We start from the raw sequence: 16303 nt of genomic DNA, 5'->3' as shown, positions 1-16303 counted from the left end.
GATGGAGATTGTTTTCATCCTGGTTTTTGTGAGGGCCTGACTGTATCCATTATAGCAACAACACTTTAGGTTGTCTGTCTCCACTGTTCCAGCATGAACGTTTCTTAAGGTAGGCATGGGGCTCTTTAAGAACTTATTTTGAGAATTGTGTGCATGCGGAAGACACTTTACAATGTGTGAAAAGGGGCTCATTTACAATGTGTTAAATCTGGAACATAACATCTCAGACTTCCTTTACGTCTGTGGTTTCCATTACAGTCAGTGCACAAGTCAGAGTGATTAGACTTAACTACATTAAAGTCAATGTAAGGTGACAGTAACATCAAAGGAATGGTAGCACATTTAAACCAGCATTTTTTTTTGTCAGTTAGATTAATTTATTTAATGTAATATTATGTTTTAAGCCCAAAATACGGCCAAGACAATATGAATTTTTGTCTATTCCACGCCACTGATGATGTCTTATCTTTCACATGGAAAAATATGGTACGCTGTGCAAAACCGGTTGAAACTGGATTTTTCTATTTAATAATTATTTGTTTGTCAAACTGGTGGGGAAAATATTGACATCAGCTGAAAAGAAAATAATTTACGAGGCGCAGGAAGATGTTTATGCACACAGTTTATCTAAACTGAATTACATTGCATTTAAGATATACAATTTTATCAGTTGCATTCAGTGTGAATTATACCTATGACCTTGATAGAGTCATGCTTTATTCTGTGAGCTGCAGACATCTTTTTATAAATATGTCTGTATATATGTTTACAGATATGTTATAAATACGTTTTATGTAATATACGTAGACGAATCCTGCACGATAAATCCAGGAACATCTACGTATAATCCAGTACCTAACAAATTTACGAATTATTGGAAGTTATGTTGTTATATCGGAAGAAAAGGCAGCGACAGAGACTGTAAAAGATGGAGATGAGAGAGTTAACGGGACTTTGAGGAAACGGGGCGGGTTCATTTACTCGTGTTGGGTTTCAAACACACACACACACACATAGACACACAGCACACATGACTCTCCAATGGCCGCTGCCTAATACGGGGTTCTTGCTCAACTTTTATTAAAACACATCTGAAGGCTCTCGTGACGCGCATGTTGTTATTTTCTTAAACGGACAGGGAAGTTTACTGCAGCATCGTGCTGATGAAACTGCGCGGCAGGAGTTGAGGCGGTGAGCGGCAGCGGGGGCGGAGTCAACAGGTTCAGGTATTTATTCAAGATCGTCATTTACTCTCCCACCTTCGCTAAACAACCGAAGAAGATAACGCATGCCAGATATGTTTAATTTAGCGACCGCATATGCAGCATTATGCGAGATTAACTTTGTAAGTTGTTTTGTACGAACAGTCCCGATAGTGCTGAATAGTATTGGCAGCGTCTCAAAGCCTTTTGAACTACGTTCTGTACCTAGACAGCATTCTGGGACGTACCGCTCATAAATGCAGTCTAGGAAGGCGGCTCTGTAGGTTTTGACTGTTGTTTATCATCATTTTGAGATCATTTCATTAGCTTACTTTAATAAGCTGATTGCTTAGTAGTTGTTGTTGTTTTTTTTTTTTTACTGCCTTATAGTTTTGAAATCAACAGTCAGTTGCTCATCATTTCACTGCACGCTGAAATACATGAGAAACATGGTCGCTTTTGATGATAATAGTAATGTTTAGAAACATGTTAATGATAATTCTGCCAAAATATGCTATATTTATCGTTTGTCTTTGCTATTAAAACACTTTTTATTTATTTTAAAATTCTATGGTGTGCGGTATAGTAATGTATATATATATATATATATATATATATATATATATATATATATATATATATATATATATATATATATATATATATATATATATATACATTTTTAATAGTATTATTATTATTACACACGTTTAAATTTTCCAATTAGTGTTGACCAATGTAGTGGTCATTCTGTATGAATTTGTACAATGTACATGGGATTTAAGCATGGAGGTCCATGCCTAACAGCACCCCTACAATCTAACCATCAGTGGAGCGTGAGCAGATCATATTTTCATATGAGATTGCAAAATTGCGAATTAACCACTAATTCACATTACCATTACAATGTGTTGAGTTTATTTTATTTTTGAGGGATTCTTAAACATTTACACCTGGCCCTCCTAAATATTTGGTTGCATCCTTGACAAGAGCAAGTGTAATTGGCGAATTTTTAGTGAAGAACTATAATTCCCTAATTCAGAGGATTCGAGATGTTGCTGGTACTATGAAAGCCAGAATCATGGAAAAGTAAAAAAAAAAAAACTGATTCATCTTTGAGTTAGATGATTTGCTTTGTAGCTAAGAAGACGTTAGCAAAAATAGATCCAGAGCCAAGGCTATTGAGACAGTGACAGCAGTAACACTTTAGGGAACACATATTCAGTATTAAGATACAAGATTTCGCAGACATGATAGACTGAAAATTGCTTATTGTTGCAAGGGCTTTGGATATGATTATATAGCCAAATACAACTTTGTACAGTCAAGGTTTTATTTATTGTATTCTTAAATGAACCGAATGTTATTCTGTAGAATTTTATGACAGTTAACCAATGAAAACTGTTAGCTCGTAGGTAATTAAATCAAGGTCATACTACAATACACTCTTCTCACACACAGTATGCTGTTCACAACTGCCAAGTGTGTGTGTAAGTTCAGACCTATCGTATTTACCTGTTAAAATTTGCCTCGTTTCAAATAACTCTTGTATGTGTTGGTTGTTTTTGCCATGATTTCGATCTTAAACAACTGTCACGTATTGTGTGTGTCGATACATAACACCAATGCAAACAATGTTCACCACAACACAGAGGTAACAGGAAACGCCCCTGCGTTGTAATAGTGGCTCTAATATTTCACCGTTTGTGTTTTGTTATTTGACATTCCAAAATGACGCACAATCAGCTCTTTCTTCTTCTCCTGATGAGCGGAGCCCAGTTGTTCTTAGTCCACTTCTTTAAACGATGAGTAAGGCCAGTGTCAGCATGGGATGGAAAAAGCATTCTGGCATTAAAACATGATAGTGACTCAACATCTCCTGGCAAATGTTATTTAATTATTTCAATTGCTCCGTTCTTGAAATTTTATTTCAGTTGTTTTTGTGTGGTAAATGGACCAGTTTTTTTTTGCTAATTAAATCAGACGTGTATCCGGTATGCCTGACTGTAATATGATAGAGCTTCTGTTATTGTAGAGCATAGAGTGTAATTGCTTTATTTCGTTCCTGATTTTTACCTCATTATAGCTCTTAGAAAGTTATTAGATCACATAACTATATTGTTCAAAGAAGCTTTTCTTTTCTCTTTTGACCATTTTGATAGTTTATATTACATATATTACATTATGTGGAGAACTGTCTTTAACTGTAACAGAACTGTCAATGTTTACATGTAGACATCTTAATAATAACACTCTTAAATCTCTATAATGACACTGATATATGAACGGTATACTAAAGTTTGTTCCTGCAGTGATGCAAGAGCACATGGTAGGTTATTCAACTGGACGGCACACATGCAGTTTTTTTTTCTGTTTCAGTTTCTGGAGACGCTGCTAACATTTCAAATGCTTGCCCAACTTTCTATATGCGGCCCAACATGTTTCTAGATTCTACCTCAGTCGATGGCTGGATGGCCTCTTTATCTATGTGTGTATGTGTGAAAAAAACGCTACATCTTAATGTTTTATAATCACGTTTAGCAAATTTGTTTATTAAATTAGCAATTAAGATGATGCAATATGCAAAAAAACTTTTATATAAAAAATATAATAATATATAAGTATAAAAAAGTTCTGTATGCATGGAATGCAGGACCTGCTATTTGCCAAAACATTAGAGCGTATTACAATAATACTGTATCCCACAATAAAGTGTGGTCGGCTTTGACATGCATGCAAACAATGTGGGATTCACAGATATTTTTACAAGATGGGTGTTCGAATTGTGTGGTTAAAGCTGGTAATGCTATGGTGATTTTACTGCCTGAAGCCATGATGCAGCATCCAGTGTCTCTAGAGAGCATGTGAGTGTGGGAAAAGACGGAGAGATGGAGAGAAAACAGGAATAGGAGTAGGGACTGGGAAGTTAAACCCTTATGATGCCTGGAGTGGATGAAAGCACAGACGGCTCTGTGCGGGTTACTCTGGAAATACCGAGGTTCTTTATGTTCAACATACACACACAGTGAAATGGTTAAGTCTTGACTCCACTTATTTTAATGCAATCGTTTTATCTTCCTGCTTCCTTTGATGGTATTAGATAATCTCTACGTGTCAGACGAGACGAATCCCTGTGCTTGTGAAAGCAAGAAAGAAAGACAGAGTTACAGAGAGAAGAAGAATAGATAGATGTTGAGAAAGAGAGATAGAACAATTAGGTCAGTCTGGTAGGAGAATGCTAAAAATGCTAGTATATGTGTATGTGTGTGTATATATATATATATATATATATATATATATATATATATATATATATATATATATATATATATATATATATATATATATATATATATATATTTCTCCTCTACAAGCAGTAAGTGACAAAAAAGGTATTAAACACTGAATGCTTACAGTGAATGTGGATTTTTAATCATGTAAAAAGCTATCACAAATATAATTTCTTCAAGTGCATTTTTAAGTAGATTTAACTATTTGTAAGTGTACTTTAATTTGCCATTGATCTCTTCTACTTCAACATGAATATTTATTTTCACTGAACTTATTGAAGTGCATTCTGGGATTGCCTCACTATTGAGGGGGCATGCAAAAAGTTGCTGCCCACATTTTGAAACTGTCCACCTATGGAGAGCACAGAAATGATGTCTTAAAATGGTTAGTAGGCAGCTGACTAGGTTTTGGAACAGAGCTGGTGTATGTGCATATGACTACTAGTCATATGGATTTTTAATCATAGGTGTTTCCCACAGATATTTTATTAGACCTACAGGAAAAAGAAACTCTGGAAAATATTCAAAACTTATATAATAGGGTGGAGTAGAAAATGCATGGAAACGGGAAGAAGCAAAAGGAAAGTAATAGTTTTAGTAATACTTTTCGACTTACAGATATAGCTCTGGAGATGTGGACTATATCACTGGGTTGCTTGCTTAATGATACACTAAGTAATATGATGTGTGGAGCATACTCTATAGACTCTGACCCTGTCCAAAACCATGTACTTCATTTTGATTTGTGTCCTGTCTTATGTAACCCCATGCAGTGTCATCTCATTGATTTTGAGAAGTATCCATATGTAAAGTCTAGAATAGCTCATGATGTCATAAAAACTTCCTGGTCTCATGGCATGAAAGTACCTGGGCGCACTTTTTAGCGAAACACAAAAAACGTACCAATAAGTAAATCAGTGCAGTTTCCAAAAAAAATTAACACTAGTGGCAGTAAAACTCTGACACCTTTTATTCTTTTGCGCACAAATTTACAGTTTTGATTAATAAAGTTTGAGATGATAGAGAGTTAACAGTAAAAGTCCCTGGATATTTGAATTCTGAACTGTCACAATATTTAAGTGAAGCAATGTAATAAAATACAGCAATACTTCATAACAATATGTGAGGATTCACGTATAAATAAAAATATGCAAGGGTTCACATATTAAACCTGTGTTTTAGCTCCACTCACTGGACATTTATCTTTATAACCTTTTTATCTTATAATTTTGGTAATTACAATATGGCATTAACGCAGTTTATGTTAATAGAATTTTTTTATGAAATAAAATGTTTTTATTAGTACTGGAAACCCTAAACGTTTTCTGTGATTAATCATGATTAATTGCATTGTTATGCAAAATTCAATAATGAAATGAAATTATTTAAAAAGAACTGCTATATGATTAAAAGTGCAATTACATTTGGTTTTAACAAATAACATACTCAAACCATTGGCAATAACTGTGCCCTGAGTGCATTTGATCCAGAAAGCCTGGTTTGTTTGACTAGTGTGATTACTCCGGGCCACGCTCTTGTTCTGAGCCCGGATTCGCTCTTAAGAGAAAATACCCATTAAATTTGGCTAGCGGAATTTGCATACCTGAGCGCCTCTCGAACATATGAGTATAAAATGCGACAGGTGCAACCACTCATTCGATTTTGCTGAGGAGTCGAGAACTCCTTCCTAGCACTCAGCAATGGTTTGAGGTTGTGGCAAGGGGACATGATGTCACTGTTCCCTCCATCTGGGAAACATCCTTATCACTGACCTGCCTAAAGGTGTGCAGTGGGGGACAGTGAGCCTGGATGGAATAGAAAGCATCACGTCCTGACTCATCTCAGTAACACTGCCCAAGTCCCTGGAGGGACTGGCCAAAACCAAGTGGGTAAGCATATCCCTGTGGTTTCTTTGCCACTGGCAATAGTGGGCCCTCTGGGTGAGGCCGTGTACCTTTCACTGTCAACCAACGAGCACCATGGTACGGAGGACAACGAAACTGCCTGTGGCTGGTCCTCCTCTGGGGGAAAGAATGATGCTGTCCTTACCATCATCTGAAGAGCAGGCTCTCACCTCTCTGAGGCACCCATCTCCTTCCTGTGGGGAGCTTGACGCGCTGGCCTTGACTGGGTCTCAGCATAGGGTGGAGCAGGTCTAGGAGCCACAGGAGGATGCCCTCGGGGACAGACAGGTTGAGGTGTGGCACGTGGCAGAGTGAAGACAGCTGGAGGATCACGCAGAGGTTGTACTGCCTGGAACACCTGGGCAAAGTCCTCGACAGTGTCAACGAATAGCACAGCCTGCGAGATGGGGGAGTCAAGAAAGCAAACCTTTGTCTGTGTCCTTCATCTCTGTCAGGTTAAGCCATAGATGGCGACCTTGGGCCACCAAAGCGGATATCGCCTTTCTGGGGGACCGCACCATGACCTTCATTGCATGGAGAGCCATCGGTCTCCTGCATCAATCCTGGGTCTGTGTCACCCTCGTGTATCTGTTTGAGTACCTTGGCTTGAGAGCTGCCATGGTCCTACTGGGTTTGTAGCGAGACACAAACGATTCTGCTGTTTTGTTGGCACAGTAAATTCCCACTAAATCTTCATCCTCGGCTGATGAAAAGTCGTTCCTTGTTGCTGTGATAGACATCTGACCCTCCTGCGGCAGACCTAATGAAATGCTGGGACCACTGTAAAGCGGCCCAGACAAATCACCAGGGAATCACTGCAGGAGGGGTGAGAGGTCCACGGGGATGTACCCAGGGAAGAAGCATAGCTTGTAGCACAGAAACCGGGGTGGGTAGCAGCAGAAGGTTCGCCTGCCTTACTGCTGAGGAAAGAGAGGGTATGGACCCGCAATGAGCACATGCAACCTCCCCAAATGCATTTTCAGGCCTAGGCACTAAAGACATTGCTTGTGGCTCATGATCAGGTAATGACCACACGCAAGGGGACACTGCCACATCTTCCACACCCAAACACCCAGTGGAATTACTGATCAAACAAAGACACCACTGATTGTGTTGTAACACCACAGAAACAGCCTCTTTCTGTATGTGAGCATGCCAAGTGAAGCAGTCCTAAAGACACTCGGCTCCGAGGCAAAAATCTGATAAGTGGTTGCACCTGTTACCCTTTTATACCTGTAATATTTAATCCAAATCTGAAAATACTCCTCTCCTCTAAAATTATTTGCCTTCTTCAGTAACATCAGTTTGAAGGCATGAGTGTAACATCCTTAACCACTCGCCCCCTGCTTTCTATTCTGATTCTCTCAGGAGTATGTCACAATACATAGATATAAACGGTTGGAAACTTTAATATTACAAACCCCATAGTTAACAAAGCAGTGCACTCCACTGTGCTGAGCAAGAGCTCTTCTCTGCTTTCTTCATGTGGTATTGGAAACTTCCTATTTCCCACTTCCCAAATTTGGCCCTTTTATACAGGACGCGTATTGCCACACTTAAAGTTCAAAATAGTTGAACCCAGTGGCCAGTGCAGCACATTCCGTGTCCTGTGTAAAAGGCCAATTAGGCCCACCCCAAATGCTCTTATTGGATGACACCCATCCCAAACCATTACTGATCAAAATCCCATCCCTCCTGTGACCCATGGTGAGCAACGGACATTCATAACAATGAAAAACTATGTTAACATGCGCTAAAATAATTTAGTTAATTGTTAACATGACAACAATGCGTTAACTTGCCCAGCTGTAGTTTTTATATCTGAAGTCTCCCTGTACATTATTACAACACCAGCATTCTAAACCTATAATTGGTTAATTGTTTATGTCAGAAATTTCTGGCTTATTAAAAAGTCACATTCATTATAATAGTGAACATCAGATGAACATAATGAATGACTAAGTGCTCATTCTGAAATCTGACTCCATATAGTATGAGGTTAAAGAGTTACTCCACCAAGGTACTCCAAGTTTTTTTTTCTAGATAAGAAATGTAAATATAAAAGATATTTTGGATAAAATCTCATTGACTGCCAAGTAAATGACTATGTCAAGGCCCAGGAAACTATGAAAGACATTGTCAAAATGTCCATCTGCCATCAGTAGTTCAATCTGAAGTTTATGTAGCATATCACACAGATGTTTTTTTTTACGTTTAATTACACTTTGATTTTAATGCAAAAATCTGTGATATGGTGTCACGTTGTCTCTCGCATCCAAAATGTGCCATCGTTTGAGGGTTATTACATACATTGATGATGAGGACATTTTAAGTTATAAAACATAAGCATAAATAGACCTCTTCTGTATCTGAAGATCAAGGGACATGTTGTTCCTCATGCCATTGCCCCTTTAACAATTTGTTATGTGATTCATATAATCCATCACTGAATCATCTTTAACATAAGGTATATAGTAAAAGTAAACGTGAGTGCGCACTGAAAATATAAATATTATTTTCAAATATCTAACTTTATAAAACCTTTGTATAATTATTTAATTCCTTAAAAAAACACCAAAGTGTATCCCCATTGTGTAGGTTTTTTGAAGTTACTGCTTAAGGTTACAGGACCTACTTTGATTCTTGTCAGTTTGAACATCAACACCACAATGCTTTCAAGACTGTCCCAAATGCATGCTCGTGGACCAAAGTGTGGACCTTAAGGGCGAGTGATTCGTAATCAAGAATCAGTCACTGTATTCATGTTTAGGTTTTTTTTTTTTTACATTTTAGGACCTAAATACACTGAAATTATCACCAATATTATTGCAGTAAAACACTCAAGCATTATAGTAACATCATACGCACTGTAATTAACTAGCAGACCGTAAACTGCAGACAAGCTCTCAGGTTACATTACGATGTAATTACATGTCACACAGCCCTAGGCACTCTACTATAAAAAGAAAGCCAAGCCTGTCCTTTCCCTAATTGAACCTGATAACATTTTCAGAGAAAAGAGGCCTTATTGTGATCAGCAGAATTCCCCACTCCCTCCTTTTGCTGCCAGTATCAGTTTCTCCAGTGCTATCTCCAGAGCTTAGACCCTCACCAGATACACATGGAGCTGAGTATGCCAAGGAAAACCCAGGCCCTAAAACCCATCTACCCTGCTGTGCCTTAGACTCTCTCCCTCTCTCTCCCTCTCTCTCTTTCAGTCTAATATTATCCCATCAGCCTGTGAGAGCTTGCCCTGACATAATCTCAGCAGGCCTGTCAGCTCTATAATCTGGCTATAAGTAATGATTGGTGGTGTATTTATGTTCCCCAGGCAGTTGTTAGTGGTTGATGGTGGGTAGGAGCAAATAGTCTCACATACCCAGACATTTGACTATCAGCGTAAAGTGTGGTCCACTTCATAGCTTATTCTAACCTAAAATTGCCGTTTTGAACAGTCTGAGAGCCATGCAAATTGGCCAATGAGAGTTGGGTTGTGTTTTGCTTATTGTTTAGGTATGGGCAAATGAAAAATTCTAGTTTACTTAATAATAGGAATTAAAGATTTAATGCCACACAAAAAAATTATGACCTTATTGTACGATTTCCTTTTAATTTCTTCTCTTGACACATCTGTTATTGTACTCTTCTACATTATACTGTACGGTGCTTTGATGCAACCTGTGTTGTTAAAAGCGCTATATAAATAAAAATGATTGATTGATTGATCTGCATGCTGCTGCTGATGTAGAACACGTGTGTGCTGTGCCTTGTTTATGAGCAGAGGAATGCGATATGCATGCGTTGTGGTAATCTCCATAAGACAGTAGATGGTCACCCGTAGGAAAATTGTTAAATGAAGTTGTTATTTTTGTTTTCTTTGTGCACAAAAAAGTAGCTTTCGCAACATTACAGTTGAACACTGATGTCCCATTGACTATTTTACAGATATCTTTGCTACTTTTCTGGACCTGAGAACAGTGCAGTTGCGTTGCCATCTACATAGGATCAGAGAGCTCTCGGATTTAATAAAAAAAAATCTGTGTTCTGAAGATTAACAAAGGTCTTAGGGTTTAGAACGACTTGAGAACAAGCAATTAATGCCAGAATTTTTTTTATTTTTGGCACTAACCCTTCAGTGCCAGCTGATCAGATTAAAGGTGTTTAGTTTTCCAGGCTAATTCAGAAAGTGCCTGTAGTGATATTTTTGTAAGAAGGATATTAAGTTTTTCTTGCACATTTTTGGACCATTTTCATAGTGAAATGTCAAATGAGTGGCCCTAAATGCATTCAGCGTTTAAAAATATACTAAAATCTAACATTGTGATGCAAAAAGCTAACTAAAAAATGTATCTGTTTACAAATTATGCACTGGTAAAAAGTATTTTGAGATCATAACATAGTGTTATTCAATAAACCACACACACACACACACACACACACACACACACACACACACACACAAATAATAAATAATCTGTCAATGGAATCATAATTTGTTTGAAAACGAATAAAAGTTATTATTTACTGCCACTAGTGTTCATTTCAGATTGAAATTGCAGTTATTGGGGTGTGTTTGGAGTTTTGCTAAAATGTTGGTTGAGTTTATTCCAATGAGTCTATAACTTTTAAAATGTTTTCATAAATATATGATAACCCGAACCCTAAAGTTGAAAAGAATAGCTGTGAAACTGAAAAAAGGGAATATTTTTAAGATGACCATCCTTTTAGCATGGACGAAGTGTTTCTATTACTACTATTTCAACTAAGGCCATGTTTATATTCTATGTATTTTTTCACTTTAATATAGTTTAATATAGTTTAATCTCTTATTTCGTTTTGGTTTGCAGGTTGATTTAGGAGGAGTGATAATGTATTATACTTATTTTTATTTTTTAAATAAAATATAGAGTGACTAGAGCCAATGGAACATTCTGATCATCTCGTGGAAAATTGCTATTTTCAGTAGCAGATAAAGTAACATTTGATGTCCCACACGTTTTGTTCCATGTCTGAAGTATTAGTGTTAAGTCTTAAGATCACCCCACACTCCAAATCATCTTTTTTGCCGTCTCTCTCTGTTTCCCTCTGTTTTCTTTCTCTTTTTTTTTCCATTGCTCTGCTCCATTTTTTGTTTTCTTATGTCTTTCTCTCTTCTTCAGCTCTTTTCCTGTCTCTCCGCTCAGCACTCTGGGACATACTGTTGATATTTCATTTGGAGTGGAGCCGCGCAGTACAGCGCCACTGTAACATTAACTCTTTCCTGCCTTCTTTGGCCTCCGTCTGACTAACACAAAACCACCACGACTCTCACAGCTTTTACTATTCCACACCAATTAGAGGTTTTCTTTCCTGTCAATTTGGTGCTAATTTGCCACACGGCCTCTATAAAACAGCCTCCGGGATGGTGAAGCTTTTGACTGTTCTCCTTCTTTATATTGGTTTCTTTTCTGTTGCTTGCACCGCTGAATTCCAGCACGCTCTACATGCTGGGTTTTGGTCGAGGAGGGAGCATGGCTTCATTCTTGCGGTCAGTCGTGTGGTGCTCTGCGATGGGATGGGCAGCCGTATGGAGTCACACTCGGTCAAAAACACATGGGTGCGCTTAGGTTTGTCGAGCAGTGAAGCCTGAACAAACTGCTGCCCACTTAAGAGGTCATGTGGATGTGTTGTTGCAGTAAGGCTGGTGGTTAGGTTGGACCTTTTGTAAGTCCTACCGTTAAAAGAACAATTATGGATGCTGTACAATTATTGTTAAGTCTATAAACCCATTTTTAAAAATGTTTTTCTTTCTCTCTTTTTTTCTTCTTTTTTGATAATCATTCATATATATATATATATATATTATATATATATATATATATATATATATATATATATATTTTTATGCATATTTAATCATTCATACATGCCAAAAGCTTTATTCTCACTCATCAAGCTACTGAAACTCATTCAGATTCAAGGGTGTGTAAATTATGCCCAAATCTTCATTTTGGATGAACTATCCTCTTAAAGCATTTTGTTTTGACATCATCTGTAAAATGTTGTTTTCTACATAATCATCCATAGTTTAAAAAAAGTCATGTTTATGTAAAAAAAAAACAACAACAAAGAAAGGGGCTGTTTGCATCGATGTAATGCCGAAGCAGAAGTTTGTTTATTTAGAAAATTAGTCCTACTTTAAATAGATGTTTTAAGCAAATTTACTGATTAAATTTCTTTTTAATTGTCATAAATGACATTAAATTACTTAAATTATTTATATTTTTTAAATTACTTTTTAAATGTCATAGTAAAGGGAAAAAAATATTTAAAAAATAACAAACTAAGTAGTATTTATTTACACAACAAAAGAGGCCTCCTATGCCTTTCATAACAGCTTGCATTCTTGCTAGTATGGTTAAACTTTTTGAATGAACACTAAAAAGTTCTTTCCTATTTTATCTGCCTTTTTTCATAGATAACAGCAATTATATTATAGCATAACCAACTAATGTTACTAAAGAGCTAAAAAAAAACTAACCAATTCACTAAGCTAAAAACATTACATAGATCTGTTTTAATATATATGCACTGTATACAGTGAACATAGTTTAAATCTCTACATATTCTTACTTTAATTTATGTAAAAGGCTTTTATAAAGTGTCTATTTACAGTTCCTACTCTCATAAAATATGTGCACTACTAAATCTTAATTTCACCTCCAACAGCAGATATTTCAGCACAATTAATGTTTTTGCGCTGAGTATTAAATGGATATACTTGCGTGAATCTGACATTTACAGATAAGGATATGACCGTTTTTGGGGATGCACACACATCTGTCAAAGCGCCTGACAAGGCAAGCCATGCGCTAGCTTAAAGCTTAAAATAACGAATACTCATGTTTTGGGCAGCTTGGATATTGCACTCCCGCAGCATTTTATTCTGTTTCCAGGTAGTAATTTTATGTATGGGCATGTTTCAGAGTATTGTAGGCTTTTTGTTGCTTTTGTTTTTTTTTAGATAGAGGCAAGAATCATTGCTGAAATACACATTTTTTGCATACTAATGTTATACTTAATACAATCTAAGTGATTCTTTAGCACTTCTTAAGATGAATGTAAGATCAACTAAGTGAACTCAACTATGCTATTTTGGGACACATATACTTGACTGCACTGTTCACCAGTCATAATTAGTATTGTTCATTTTGAAATGAAATAGTAATAAATTTAAATTAATAAAAATGTAATTTAATTTAATTAATAAATTTAATTTAAAAGTAATAAATAAAAGTTTGTCAACACTGGAATCATCAAAACATCAAAAAACAAAATATTAAAATTATTACATTAAATTTGCATGCATCAGTGTTTATTTTGTGGCGTTGATCGGCTGCCTGTGCGTTCTATATAAATTTCATTTTTGTATGTCGGTTTTGATGTACTAATTTTCATTTGCGTTTCAGCATATGGCCTCTTTTTTATTGTTTATGCAAATGAAACCATAATATGATGCCAATTATCAGTCGACATTAATCAGGCGTGTTCAGTAAAGATGCATGTAATATGCAAATTTTGGTAAACAAGTATCACATAAAGCTGTCTGGGCATGGGCCAATAATATTTCCCTATAATTACCAATACACATGAGTTATATATACCTCTGTTGTCATTTTTCAAGTCACTGGTTGTTCTTGTCAAACCTGCGGTGTCTTTTATGTTGCGTGCAACTGCGTAACTACATCAGGACTTTGCGCAATGATTGATTCATTGCACCGGGAAGGCGAGGGAGCCAATGAAAACAAACTCGGTCCGTAGACACCTCAAAACATATTGATGAATGCCAGCACCAGTGTCTCATTGAAATTGTGTGTGCAAATTGGGCAGAACAAGACAGATGTGGCGCTGTAAATGACTGAAGCACCACTCTCTGCTTGGTGTCATCGCAGCAGTGATTAGAACACGTCCGCGTGCTGCCCCTCCTCTTCATTGAGTGTGGATTGGAGCTGCCTGCAGCTGAATAGAGCCCCCGCAGGGCCCATCAACATCCAGAACATTGTGGAAGGGACCGAGCTCAAAACAAAGAGTGACAAAGAGAGTTAAATACGGTGCTTTGTGATTTCAGGCTATTTTTTTGAGAGCGGTTGCTCCTAGGGATGCGCCAGTATTTTGGTAGACATGCATAAAAGGCAGATCTGTAGTAATATTCGGAAATGTATGATATTGGGATGTGTGATTGTTTTGATTTTTCATGTGTTTATTCATCAACAAAAAGAAACCAAACTAACAAACTTTGCAGCCAAGGACGAACTGACAGACTTTTTGGAATGGAGTACATACAGTAAGTGAAATTAAATGGCGTCAGTTTCATCTTCCCGCTTGCTAATGTGAGAGACCTCACTCTGAGTGTTTCAAAAGCGGAAGAAAACACAGATGCCCTTGCTTTCAAAGAAAAAAAAACAAAAAAACTAAAAGCAAAACAAGGCAAAAAAAATTCCATTTAGCTTCCACTCCAATCCCAAATCATTCTTTTGTCTTAGGCATGGAACGCTGCAAAAACAGACAGGCAGAGTGACGCAAACAGTCACACATCCCAGTGCTGTTATACTAAATATTTGCACTCTTGGTATAAGAGCTAAAATTAGAGACTAATCGTAGGACTAAATGACAGAACTTACTTGTGTAACTTAACTTATGCATAGTAAGCAGCAGAGCTTTACACTTTCAAGTGTCAAGACAAACAATGAACACAATGCAAAAAAAAATTATTGTAGTTTAACAAAACAAAACAAAAAGTACAATAATGGAAATAAAAAGGAAAAAAAAATCAAAACTACATCAGGATACATGGGACAGGGATGTTAAGCAACAGGATGAGATGTTTACTTGCCTGTCATCTGTCATGTAGTATTGGTTATATTATGTAGTAGACAGTTAAGATACAGTACTATTACATTTTTTTTTTTTTTTAAATTTACTCTTTTGTACCTTATTTATCCATATATGGTCCATATTAATACCTAATAGGTGAATATCTTTACCTAAAGTTTACAGATTAGTACCTGAACAGGACATGTTAGAAATATACCCCTGATACTTTTATGATCATACACTTTGTATGTATATAACTTTGTAAATGGTAAAAATAGACACCACATCACACAATATAGAACAACAGTTTAGTTTAGAGACCAATCAACTATCAATAAACTCTGCCTTTTGCCTCAATTAACTCTTTATTTACTGCCTATTAATAGTTAAGTTGAGTTACATGGGATATGATTTGGAGATCTAAAATATTTTCATGCAGAATAAGACATTGCGTTTTATAGGTGCTAATAAACAACCAATATGCTAGTAATATGCATGCTAATAAGCAACGAGTTAATAGTGAGAAACTAAAGCAATACCTCTAAGTATTAAAATTTGTGCCCATCAAACACCACTCCGAATGCCTAAAATCTGCAGACTGGGTTTGACTTTTGGTAGTTAGTGTCGACTTTTTTAAAAAAAGGTCTTGTAGTGTATTTCTAGCCTTAAGGTGTGGAAAGTTGGCTGGAGTTTTTTATTTTAATTTAGAAAGTAATCCATTCACCTTGTATTATAAATATTATCTGATGAAGTGTCAAAGTGCTAATTTCAGGAGGAAAATATAACCTCATCTCCATGGTTACACAGTCTCAGATGCACAAACTGATTTTAGCGATGCATGTGTGTGTCAATGGATATTACGCCCTTCCATTTTTAACCCAATTAATTGGAGCATAAGAAGCGGGAATAAAATATGTCCAAAAGGGAAGTCCAAAGAAAGACTGTGGCCATCTTCTCCAGCTGTAGAGGACATAATGATACTTACTGGTGACATTTGTTACAATCCAACTGGATCAACCTTAGAAAATTCCTGGCGAAAGAGACGTGGGTTTTT

At 36.6% G+C, this 16303-nt stretch overlaps 1 protein-coding gene across 1 annotated transcript in view; it reads left to right on the top strand.

The window, feature by feature from the left end:
* The first annotated feature begins 1015 nt into the window (after positions 1 to 1015).
* Positions 1016 to 16303, top strand: part of raraa (retinoic acid receptor, alpha a) — a 115437-nt gene continuing 100149 nt past the window's right edge. The window contains exon 1 of the mRNA XM_043254294.1: positions 1016 to 1226. The gene's annotated coding sequence lies outside the window, so the exon portion shown is untranslated. The remainder of the gene's footprint in view (positions 1227 to 16303) is intronic.

This window comes from Puntigrus tetrazona, chromosome 12 (genome assembly GCF_018831695.1).
Source record: "Puntigrus tetrazona isolate hp1 chromosome 12, ASM1883169v1, whole genome shotgun sequence".
Lineage (NCBI taxonomy): Eukaryota > Metazoa > Chordata > Actinopteri > Cypriniformes > Cyprinidae > Puntigrus > Puntigrus tetrazona.
This window is presented reverse-complemented; position numbering and strand designations above follow the sequence as displayed.